This window comes from Hyperoodon ampullatus (assembly GCF_949752795.1).
Source record: "Hyperoodon ampullatus genome assembly, chromosome: 4".
Taxonomy (NCBI): Eukaryota; Metazoa; Chordata; class Mammalia; order Artiodactyla; family Ziphiidae; genus Hyperoodon; species Hyperoodon ampullatus.
Window position 1 is genome coordinate 31,050,935 of NC_136917.1, and position 12,455 is coordinate 31,063,389.

The window sequence follows — 12,455 nt, forward strand, 5'->3', positions numbered from 1 at the left end:
CCTTTGTAACAATCAATGAACCTGCACTGACATATCATCACCACCCAGAGTCCATGGTTTACATTAGGGTTCACTCTTGGTGTTGAACTTTCTATGGGTTTGGACAAATGAACAATGACATGTATCCACCATCACAGTATCAGACAATAATTTCCTTGTCCTAAAAATCCTCTGTGCTCCGCCTATTCATCCCTCCCTGCCCCATAACCCCTGGAAACCACTGATCTTTTTACTGTCTCCATAGGTTTGCCTTTTCCAGAATGTCATAGAGTCGGAATCATACATCACGTAGCCTTTCCTGATGGGCTTCTTTCACTTAGTCACGTGCATTTAAGTTTCCTCCATGTTTTCATGGCCGGATAGGTCATTTCTTTTGAGTGCTGTCCAGATATACCACAGTATTTAGCCACTGACCTGCTGAAGGACATCTTGGTTGCTTCCTTAGTTGGTAATTATGAATAAAGCTGCTGTAAACATACACATGCAGGTTTTTGTGTGCTGGTAAGTTTTAACCTCGTGTGGAAAAATACCAACAGGGGCAACTGCTGGATCAATTACTTCTTTTTTATACACTCAATAGGATGATATTCCGTTCTCACTGCAATTAACGCCTCTGTCAATTTCTTCTATTCCTGACATTTTTTTCCATTTTATTATTGTATTTTATGAAGCCTCTAGGTTTAATAATGCCACAGCTCCAATTTTACAGTAATGGTAACCATTATGTAATCAGGTTCTTAATATTTTCGACCTAATTGATTTTTTTTTCTGAAATTAATATTACTGATCAAATAATCCTTAGAACAATAATAGCTACAATTTGTAGAGCTCTTACTGGGCTAGGCAGTGTGCCAAGTGCTTCACACACTGGTTTAGGGAGGCCCTCTGTGGCTGGAAGGAGCCTGAGTCGGGGGGATGGGCATCTAACCCTGCAGCTGGGCCTCATGGGCAGAACTGAACTGTCCCTCCAGCCTCAGATTGGGGTGCAGGCACTTCGTTATTAAGAGAAATCTGTTGTCTCCAGCCTTCCTGCTCCCCTTCTCCCAACGACCCCCTCACCAGCTGTTATAGGCTGAGTGGTGTCCCTCCAAAGTCATGTATTGAAGTCCTAACCCCAGGACCTCAGGATGTGTGTTTGGAGGGAGGGCCTTTAAGGTGGTAATTACAGTAAAATGAGGTCACTGGGGTGGGACCTAAGCCAATATGACTGGTGTCCTTATAAGAAGAGGAGATTAGGACTCAGACACACAGAGAGGAACGACCATGTAAAGACACAGGGAGAAGACAGCTGTCTGCAAGCCTAGCAGAGACGCCTCAGGAGAAACCAACCCTATAGACACCTTGACTGTGGACTTGCAGCTTCCAAAACGGCGAGAAAATTAATTTCTGTGGTGTAACCTGCCCAGACTGTGGTCCTCTGTTAGGGCGGCCCATACAGACTCAGACAACAGATCCTCTACCTCTCCCCTCAGGCTCGGAGCCCCCGCGCACACCCAGCTTCTGCTGCCCACGGGCCTCCGCCATCTGTCTGCCTTCTACTGGCCTCCTTCCCACTTCTGCTCCCCCTTCTACCCGGCTGACTCTCTCCTCCTTCTCCTGTTCTCCTTCCCCGAGAATAATAATAGCTGCTGGCACTGGCTGTGTGCCTTCCCTGTTCCAGACGTCGTGCTAGGCCCCAGGAAGCGGTGTCTTATTTAGCACCAGCCCACCAGCCTTCAAGGCGGATGCTATCATTAGTGCTCTCGTACAGGCCGGCACCCAAAGCTTGCAGAGGGAAAGGAAGCTGCCCACACTGGCCACGTCTACAAAGAGAATGTAACTGGCCCAGTTAGGGCAGAGCCTCGGACCCAGGTCACAGCATAGACCCCTGGCCCCGTCGGCTGTGCCCAGCCCAGGTGGTGTGAAAGCAAGGGCTGTCTGTAAGACAGGCTTTGAATCCTCCTTAATATCTGTGAAGCTGGTGGCATCATTCCCTTTCCTGGCAAGGAAGGAAAGGCCTCCAGAAGTTAAGTCACTCGAGTGCTAGGATGGGGAAATCAAAGGCGTTTGAAAGAAGCCATAAAGGGCAGCTAGACTAGAAGGCTTGCTGTGGGGACAGCACCAGCAGGGGATGAGGACAGATTGGGGAGATGTCAGGGGGAGCAAAAGAGCTTGGCTGGAGAGACTAGGCAGGGACAAGATCACGAGGGTCACCTAAGCCAGGAGCTCTGGGGAATTTTAAATGGGGCGTGTCGGGGTATTGTGTGAGTCATACAGTCAGTTCTGTTTTGTGGAAAGATCCCCCTCTGGCTCCAGTGAGGAGGCCACTGTGGTCGCTAGGAGATCACAGTGTCCCAAACGAAGGGGACGTGGCAGATGGGCCTGCTGAGCAGCCAGGAGTCAGGGCGCTCAGGACTCAGGGACAAGGAAACCTTTTATGGTGCAGGTCGGTGGCACACCTGGCTGTCAACCTCCAGGCACGGCCGTGGTGCAGGGCAGCGCTCTTGGTCATCGCAGGCGGGTGATCGGGAGGGGCTTCTAGCATCTCCAGTGGCCCTTGAGGACACTCTCTCTCTTTGGAACCACATTTCTCTTCTCACAATTATTTGCGCTTATTAGAGTCTATGGAGGGTGTGGGTGGAACAGTCAGGCAGCAGATGCAGGGCTTCTAAGGCAATCAGGCCTTTCAAAGAACCAGGCCTGACCTCTTAGCAGGGCTGACCTACCTATTAGTTGCCTAGGGCCCACGATACTTTGGGGGCCCTTGCAAATGCTTCACTTTTTTTTTTTAATTAATTAATTTATTTTTTAGCTGCATTGGGTCTTTGTTGCGGCGCACGGGCTTCTCATTGTTGTGGCTTCTCTTGTTGTGGAGCATGGGCTCTAGGCACACGTGGGCTTGGCTCACGGGCTCTAGAGCACAGGCTCAGTAGTTGGGGCACACGGGCTTAGTTGCTCCGTGGCATGTGGCATCTTCCCAGACCAGGGATCAAACCCGTGTCCCCTGCATTGGCAGGCAGACTCTCAACCACTGCGCCACCAGGGAAGCCCTCACTTTTTTAAAAAAATAAGAAGGAAAATATATATAATCTAGCTGGAATTATAGTCATCTTTATGCCAACTTAGTTGTAAAATATAATTTAAAATTTTTTTTCTTTTTTTCGTGAAGGATGGGACCCATGAAGGCAAAAGTGCCTGGGACCCATGAAAGTCACAGTGGGGCATGATTTTAGCATACTTCTTTGGTCTTATTATGCTAAGGTGTGTCTCTTCAGTCTTGGGTGCCATTATCAACTCCTTTGTTACCATGACTCAGGAAGGGGAGGTGGGGAGGGAAGAGAGAAAAAAATAAACAGTGGGACCAAAGGGGTATTGGCACACCCATGTTCATAGCAGCATTATTCATCATAACCCAAAGGTGGAAGCAATGCAGGTGTCCACTGATGAATGAATGGAAAAACGAAATGTGGTCCATCCATACGATGGAATGTTATTCAGCCTTAAAAAGGAATGAAGTTCTTTTCTCTTTCCGTTTCTTTCTTTTTTTTTTTTTTTTTTTTGGCCATGTGGATTGCAGGATCTTAGTTCCCTGACCAGGGATGTACCCGGGCCCTGGCAGTGAAAGCACTGAGTCCTAACCACTGGACCGCCAGGGAATTCCCAGGAATGAAGTTCTGATACATGCTACAGCATGGATGAATCTGAAAACATTTGTTAAATAAGCCTACAGTTTCTGAAATGCACGAAACTCTACATGTAAAGAGCCATTCTCCTCTCAGCATTTGGGTGGGCTTAGAACACAGATCTGGTGGCCTTGCCTCCCCTCCCCCACTTAAAATACAGCATAGACCTACAGTTGGCTTGAATGTGCAGAGTTTTTCTGGAGGGATACACACAGGCAGCTCGAGAGAGGAAAGCCAGGTGGCTGGGAAACCAGAGAGAGGGGGAGCTTTCCTTCACTCATCTTTGGACCTTATATGCTTTGAACAGTGAACACTACTTATTAAGAATAAACACAGGGTTCCAAAGAAGACATACAGGTGGCCAATAGGCACATGAAAAGCTGCTCATCATCACTAATTATTAGAGAAATGCAAATCAAAACTACAGTGAGGCACCAGCTCACACCTGTCAGAATGGCCATCATTAAAAAGTCTACAAATAACAGATGCTGGAGAGGGTGTGGAGAAAAGGGAGCCCTCCTATGCTGCTGGTGGGAATGTAGTAAACTGGTGCAGCCACTGTGGAAAACAGTGTGGAGGTTCCTCAAGAAACTAAAAATAGAGTTGCCATATGATCCAGCAATCCCACTCCTGGGCATATACCCAGACAAAACTATAATTTGAAAAGATACATGCACCCCAATGTTCCTGGCAGCACTATTTACAAAAGCCAAGATATGGAAACAATCTAAATATCCATCGACAGATGACTGGATAAAGAAGATGTGGTATACTTAAACAATGGAATATTACTCAGCCAGTAAAAAGAATGAAATAATGCCATTTGCAGCAACATGGTTGGACCTAGAGATTATCATACTAAGCCAAGTAAGTCAGAAAGAGAAAGACAAATACCATATGATATAATTTATATGTGGAATCAAAAGTATGACACAAATGAACATATTACAAAACAGAAACAGACTCACAAATATAGAGAACAGACTTGTGGTTGCAAAGGGGGAGGCGGGGAGGGAAGTATTGGGAGTTTGGGATTAGCAGATACAAACTATTATATATAGGATACATAAACAACAAGGTCCTACTGTACAGCATAGGGAACTATATTCAATATCCTGTGATAAACCACAATGGAAAAGAATAGAAACAGAATATATGTATGAATAACTGAATCTCTTTGCTGTACAGCAGATATTAACACAACATTGTAAATCAACTATACTTCAGTAAATTAAAAAAAAAAAAAGAATATACACAGGAAATGGCGAGTTAGTGATTAATGGGGATAGAGTTTCAGTTTGGGGTGATGAGGAAATTCTGGAGATGGATGGTGGGGATGGTTGCCCAATAAAGTGAATGTACTGAATGCCACTGAACTGGACACTTAAAAATAGTTTAAATGGAATCTAAAAAGTGACACATATTTACAGAACAGAAATAGACTCACAAACATAGAAAACTTATGGCTACCAAAGGGTAAAGCGGGGGAGGGATAAATTAGGAGTTGGTGGCCAGGGTTGGTCAGGAGGTGGGGGGGTGGAATGTGGGGCTAGCGGGGAGTGTGGGCAGGAGCCTTTATTGTGGTTTCCATGGGGACAAATGGGCAAGGAAGGGTAGGCAGGTTTATGATTGGCTAGTTTGAATAATTTCAGCAGGCTCTGGGTGTAGGGGCTGGCCCTAGTTGTCTGGCACGGGGTGCTGGGGTGATCAGGGCAGAGGAATATTACCTCCTGGAGTGTGAAAGCCTGATAGAGGAGGTGGTTGCCGCTATTGGCTCTGGATTGGTGGATCTGTCCACTAACACAAAAGGTGCACTTGTTGGTAAGTTGCTTACTCTCTCTAGGAATTAGCTAGTCCTGGGAGTCTCTCCCAGATCACCAAGGCCCCAAGATGTCAAATCATCAGAATACAGAAAATAAAGGACACAGTTAATATGCAAGGAAGAGGAGCAGCATTGCCAAAGGACAAAGACAGGAAGGCTGGAGCAGGACTGGGGGCAGGTTCTACCACATGGGTGATGTGGGAGGCTGGGATCGTCAATGCTGGGACTTCCTCCATCCCTCCCAGGCCCTCTGCCTTTGAGCCTTCTCTGGAACGGAGGGACTGAGGGGATTGCCAGGACCAAGCTTTGGGTCCAGGCTCACAATGCCAGCACCACCAGGGCTCTGTCTTCTTCTGGCTTCGCTTACGGCTTCTGGCAGGTGCAGCTTGTCTATGGACGGAGTCGTCCCAGGAGCCCTGCCCCACTGCCCTTGGATTCCTCCTGCCTGGTTCCGCCAATGGCTTCTCAGTCCTCCTCCCTACTCTGACCCCTCCTGATTGCATGAAATCCCCCCAGTTGCTTGAGCCCTCTCTAGATTGGGCCCATCTGCTGTTCCTTCTTGAGGCTCACTGTTTTTCTCTAACAATGTATAGTGAAGCATCAGGTTGTGGTTGTGCTTCTTTTTAAATTTCCAATCTCTTGTGAAGCAACATGCGGTTCTGCTGTATGTGGCCAACACACAGCTGGGAAGGTGCCAAGCGACTTCTAAGATTGGCTTCGACCCTGGGCAAGGAGAAGGATTAACTGAGGATGCGCTTAGAGGTCACAACAGTATCAAACGGCTTCCCACATTTCTAGACACCTCTGCTCTGGTCCTGTGCTTGTTTGCTGTGCTCAGCCTTGACCAGCATAGCACATGCTCAGTGCGGACAGGGACTGTCCTTTTGGGCTCATCTTTGTACTCTCAGAACCAGCGCATTGTAGGTTGTTGTGGGTTGGATTATGTCTCCCCAAATTCATGTGTTGGAGTCATAACCCCCAGGATCTCAGAATGTGACCGTATTGGGAAATAGGTTCATTGCAGATGTAATTCATAAAGATGAGGTCATACTGGGCCCCAAATCTGATATGACTGGTGGCCTTATTTGGACACAGACATGCACACAGGGAGAATTCCATGTGAAGGTGAAGGCAGAAATTGTAGTCAGGCCACCAGAAGCCAAGGTACGCCAAAGATTGCCAGAAACCATGGAAGCTAGGAGAGAGAGATTCCCCCTCACAGCCCTCAGAAGGAGCCAACTCTGCTGACACCTTGATCTTGGACTTCTAGTTTCTAGGACTGTGAGAAGTTTTTCTGTTGTTTAAGCCACCCTAGCAAACTAATACACGTCTTTAGTTAATGCCCATTGCATGCTAATATCTGTGCATGAATAGACTCAATACTCCCTACGTGAGCTGACCGATTTGGAGTGCTGAATGGGGTCCCCACATGGGCTGAGCATGCATGATTGGGTCAGCTGATCTACCACGAATGTCAGACTCTTGGCAGTTGAAAGCCCTAAGGTGATTTTTGGTTTTTTTAATTGAGATAAAATTCCGGTATCAGAAACTTCTATTTTATTCTATTTTGTCTTATTTTATTTTAATTTTATTTTGTCTTATTTTATTTGCTGTGCTGTGTGGCTTGCAGGATCTTAGTTCCCTGACCAGGGATTGAACCCATGCCCTCAGCAGTGAAAGCACAGAGTCCTAACCACTGGACTGCTAGGGAATTCCCAGAAAATTCACCATTTTAAACTGAACAATTCAGTGGACTTCCCTACACTCACAAGGTTGTGCAACCACCACCTCCATCTTGTTCCAAAACATTTTCTTCACCCCAAAAGGAAACCCTGTGCCCATTAAGCAGTAGCGCTCGTCCCCTCCTCCCCCAGCCTCTGGAAATAACTGATCTACTTTCTGTGGATCTGCCTCTTCTGGACATTCCACATCAATAGAATCATATAATAATGTGGCCTTTTGTGTCTGGCTTCTTTCACTGAGCATCACGTTCTCTGGCTTCATCCGTGTTGTAGTGTGTCTGTCAGTGTTTCATTCCTTTTGATGGCTGAATGCTACTCCATTGTGTGGATGGACCACACTGTGTTTATGTTCGTGTGTTGATGGCCCACCTGCCTTAAAATGTTCTACCCAGTGAATATGTGCGGACTGAAAAAAAGAATGACTGGAAGGATAGAGGTTGAGGACCGGTGAGCTGTGGGGACAGAGGCACAGGTGGCCCAGGCCCTGCCGCCCTCCCTCAGGGCCAGGAGTCCAGCGGGGACTCCTAGGTCAGCCAGGGGAGCATGGGAGAGGGGGGACGCGGGGTAGGTGGTGGGGGGAGGGGAGCAAACTTTGTCCTCGCCCAGAGCCGGGCCTGACCTGCTCCCCTCTCCAGGTGACTGTGGCTGAGGCCCCGCCTTGGGGTCCTTCGGTTGGGACCCCAGGAGGGGCAGTCCTCCACCTGCAACACCCAGACCTTGTCAGGAGGGAAGCCAAAATTCTGCCCTTGGGACCCGATCACCACCCAGCTTGCTTCTCTTTGTACCGAGTACGTCTGCCAGCAAACGCACTGTGGATTTTCATACAGAGAGACCTGGGCTGCATCTGTCTAGGTGCTGAAAACACCAGCTGTGGAGAGCAGGTGTCTCCCCACCTGGGCACTGGGGCCGAGGGCGTCTTGGCTGCACTGGGAGGTCTGCTGGCTACACGCAGAGGGGGATGCAAGACGCAGCCAACTGGGGCAACGTCTGGTCCCCGGGCTGGTCCGTGCTCAGTTTCATGCTCTGCTGTTGCCATCCTGAAATTCTTAATACATCTTAAAAAACTTTAAGTGTGGTAAAATACAAATAACATAAAATGCATCATTTGTAAAAGTGCACAGCTCAGCAGCATCGAGCACATTCACACTGTCGGGCAACCATCCCCACCATCATCTCCAGAACTTTCTCAACTTCCCAAACTGAAACTCTGTCCCCAGGAAACGCTGACTCCCCATCCCCCTCCCCCAGCCCCTGGCCCCCACCATCTACTTCCTGTCTCTATGGATGTGACTCTAGGGACCTAGCAAAAGTGGAATCATACAATATTTGTCCTTTTGCGACTGGTTTATTTCACTTACCATCATGTCCTCATGGTTCATCCGTGTTGTAACGTGTGTCAGAATATCCTTCCTTTTAAAAGATGAATAATAGTCCATTTTATGTATATACTAACATTTTGTTTATCTGAAATTCTGAATAAGTTTTACACAAGGGGCCCTGCATTTTCATGCTGCACTGGGCCCCCCAAATTACACAGCCTGTCCAGCTGGCCCCTGTCACACTAGATCCAGTAGGAGAAATCCTTCCAGGCCCAGCCGACAGCTTACTCAGTCCCCTCCTCCCTGAAACTCCCTGAAGGGAACCCAGAGGGGGTCAAACGACTAACTCCCCCCCATACGCTGCCTTGGGGAAGAACTCGGAGAAGACCCAGTGACAAATTTTGAAGGGCCTTTTATGGGTTGAATTGTGTCCCCCCACAAAACATATGTTGAAATCCTAACCTCCAGGACCCCAGAATGTGACCATATTTGGAGATACAGTCTTTCGAGAAGTAATCAAGTTAAAATCATTGTGGGCCCTAATCCAATAGGACTGGTGTCCTTATAACAAGGGGAAATTTGGATACAGAGACAGACATGCACAGAGGAAAGACGACGTGAGGACACAGGGAGAAGACAGACATCTACAAGCCAAGGAACGGCGCCACCCCTTCCGCTGAGGCTCGCATGGGGCAGGCACAGGGAGAACCCAGGCCTGTGTGAACCCACCTGCCTGTGGATGCCCAGGGGCGCCTGGGATGCTTTCAGCCTCTCCCTTCCCTCTGTCCCCTGCCTCCCTGACGGGGTGCCCACACCTTCCCGTCTGATGCAGGATCTAACCTGCACTGGGCAAGGGAGGATTCAAAGGGCCTGAAAAGGGGGAAGGCGAGGAAAGGGGTGCTATACACACATCGTGTCTTTAAATTAAAAATGTTTACAGGTTGCATCTTTGTGTGGCCAAAAGGGTTTAAAAAGAACTTGATAATTTTTTTTTTTTTTTTGGCTGCATTGCCAGTCTTTGTTGCTGTGCGCAGGCTTTCTCTAGTTGCGGCGAGCAGGGGCTACTCTTCATTGCGGTGCGCGGGCTTCTCATTGCGGTGGCTTCTCTTGTTGCAGAGCATGGGCTCTAGGCGTGCAGGCTTCAGTACCTGTGGCATGTGGGCTCAGTAGTTGGGGCACACAGGCTTAGTTGCTCTGTGGCATGTGGGATCTTCCCGGACCAGGGATCGAACCCATGTCCCCTGCATTGGCAGGCTGATTCTTAACCATTGCGCCACCAGGGAAGCCCCGAACTTGATACCTTTTAATGTTCTTCTTCAGTCACAAAAGTAGATGAGCGAAATGCTTTACGATTTTTAAAAATTACCAAAAAAAAAAAAAAAAATAGAGACCAAGCCTTTTGAAAAAGCATATTTAAGGTTTATGCTTTTGGTTTTCTGTGGGTCCGGGGCCCTGATGCATCCACAGTTAACGATCGTCCTCCTTCGCGCTCTAAGAAGCACGTTGATACCTCCATCTGGGTCACATCTCTTTGTAAGTTTCCCTTTATTCATTCACATTTTATTGTCACCTTGAAACGCTGCCCTGTGGTCCATTTGTTCCTTAGCCGCAGGCCTCCTAGGTCAGACCACAGGCACCACCGCCAGATGCCACGTGAAAACTCTTTAGTGGCGTTGCCCCCTCGTGCCCCGGCCCAGTCCACACAGCCCAGGAGGTGGAGTTTACGTTGAAGAGCCGACACGAGAAGGGCAAGGCCACTCCCAGCAAGGGGAACAGCAAGGGCCAGGCCTGGCATCCAAGGAACACGAACCCCTTCACTGCTGGTGTGATTCGAGGCCTCCACCACCTTGACTTGTGAACCTTGAGACAGACACACCCAGTGCCCCGTCCCCGGGAAAGGCCTGCGTGCACATCTACACTGGCTTTCAGGGTCTGCCTTGAGATTTCTGTGCAAGCACACATGCATGGCTCTCTGAGGAGCCCTGGTGTGAATCTTTTGGTTGCCGTGCATCCTGTATGTCAGGTGAGACATCCCCATCAGGCTATTTCCCTGTTTTCCAGGCATGCGGCAATTTTATTGATGTGGACGACTGAGAAAGCTCATGTGCATTTGTCGGTTACAACTGGCTTTAGTTTCAGAGCCTCTGGATCCCAGAGTCTCTCCCGCGGGGCCCTGGAGGTCCCGGAGCTCCAGCCCCTGCACAGACGATGTCTGAGGACTCGCTCTGCCCCGTTCCTCCGTGCTGCCCCGGGGGCTGGCTGCGTGGTGTGGGTCGGGCGGGTGGGTGGTTTACACAGTTGACCCACCAAGCTTCTCCAGGAGGCTTCACTTGACAGAGAGAAGAGGGCATCGTGCCTGTGCCTGCCCAGCCCCACCTCTTGTCCGGGGATTCCTCCAACCGGAAAGGACCCTTCAGCGGGGCCTGCCCCGAGCCCTGGTCCCTCTCCCCGACACCCACCCAGCGGCTCTGAGCTGCAGTTTCTTCCAGGACCCAGGCCCTCACACCGCAGGGCCCAGGTGCCGCTGTGCTCTGACTCTTTAGACCCTGCACCAAATCCTTCAACTCTAAGAAAAGCAGTCAGACGGAAGGCGGTCCTTGGAATGATGGGGAAGGTGGATTTTTTTCTTTTTAATTAATTTACTTATTTTGGCTGCTCCGGGTCTTAGTTGTGGCATACGGACTCTTTTGTTTAAAATTTATTTGATTAATTTATTTATTTTTGGCTGCGTTGGGTCTTTGTTGCTGCACACGGGCTTCCTCTAGTTGTGGCGAGCGGGGGCTGCTCTTCCTCGTGGTGCGCGGGCTTCTCATTGCGGTGTCTTCTCTTGTTGCAGAGCGCGGGCTCTAGGCGCGCGGGCTTCAGTAGTTGTGGCTCGTGGGCTCTAGAGCACAGGCTCAGTAGTTGTGGCGCACAGGCTTAGTTGCTCCGTGGCATGAGGGATCTTCCCGGACCAGGGCTCAAACCCGGTCCCCTGCGTTGGCAGGCAGATTCTTAACCACTGTGCCACCAGGGAAGCCCGGCACGCGGACTCTTAGTTGCAGGCATGCATGCGGGATCTAGTTCCCCAACCAGGGATCAAACCCAGGCCCCCTGCACTGGGAGCACGGAGTCTTACCCACTGGACCACCAGGGAAGTCCCGGGAAGGTGGATTTTGAGACTCCACAGTCTCCAGGAAGCCCAAAGAAAACCAGAAAACTCCTGAACAGAGAGGGTGGCAGGCCGTGGGACCCATGCTTCCACAAGACGCCAAGCTCAGAGGGCCCCACGCCCGGTTTAACGCTCTGAGGTCACCGACTTGAAACTCTTGGTACTTTCTGAACCAGAGGCCCCTGCAAATTCTGTCCCAGTTTGGTGGAGTTTAGGAGAAGCCCTCGGGCTCTCAGAGGACACTGTCCCTGGAGGTCCAGGCGGGGGGAGCTGGCTGTGCGCTCACGATGCAGGGGCTCAAGAGAAATTCCCTCCCTCACTTGCTCTGGGGTGACCGAAAGACCCCCAGGAGAGCTGGGGGCTGGGTCCAGGCCCCTGGCACGTGCCCACGGGCACCTGAGCCCCTCCCCACCCCTGTGCAGTTACACAGGCATAATGTCCCACCTGTGGGAGGCGTTCTGCCCCGTACACACCCCCAACTTCCCATCCCTGGCTGAACCCCAAAATGGACACATTCAGAGGCACAGAGCTAAGGGGCAGTCCAAACTCAGGATGCTCTGTATCAAACCAGTGGGGAAAAAAAAAAAAATGGCCAGCACCGAACGGTGTCTCTTTTTCCAACTGGCTAAGCTTCAGGGCATCACCTTTAAATGAGTACGTGGGCAGTACTAACACCTCGCTCACAGATCAGTGAAGTACTCTGTAAGGTGCACAGCACGCTGGTTGCTAATAGCGATCACCTCTCACCACCACCTCCTG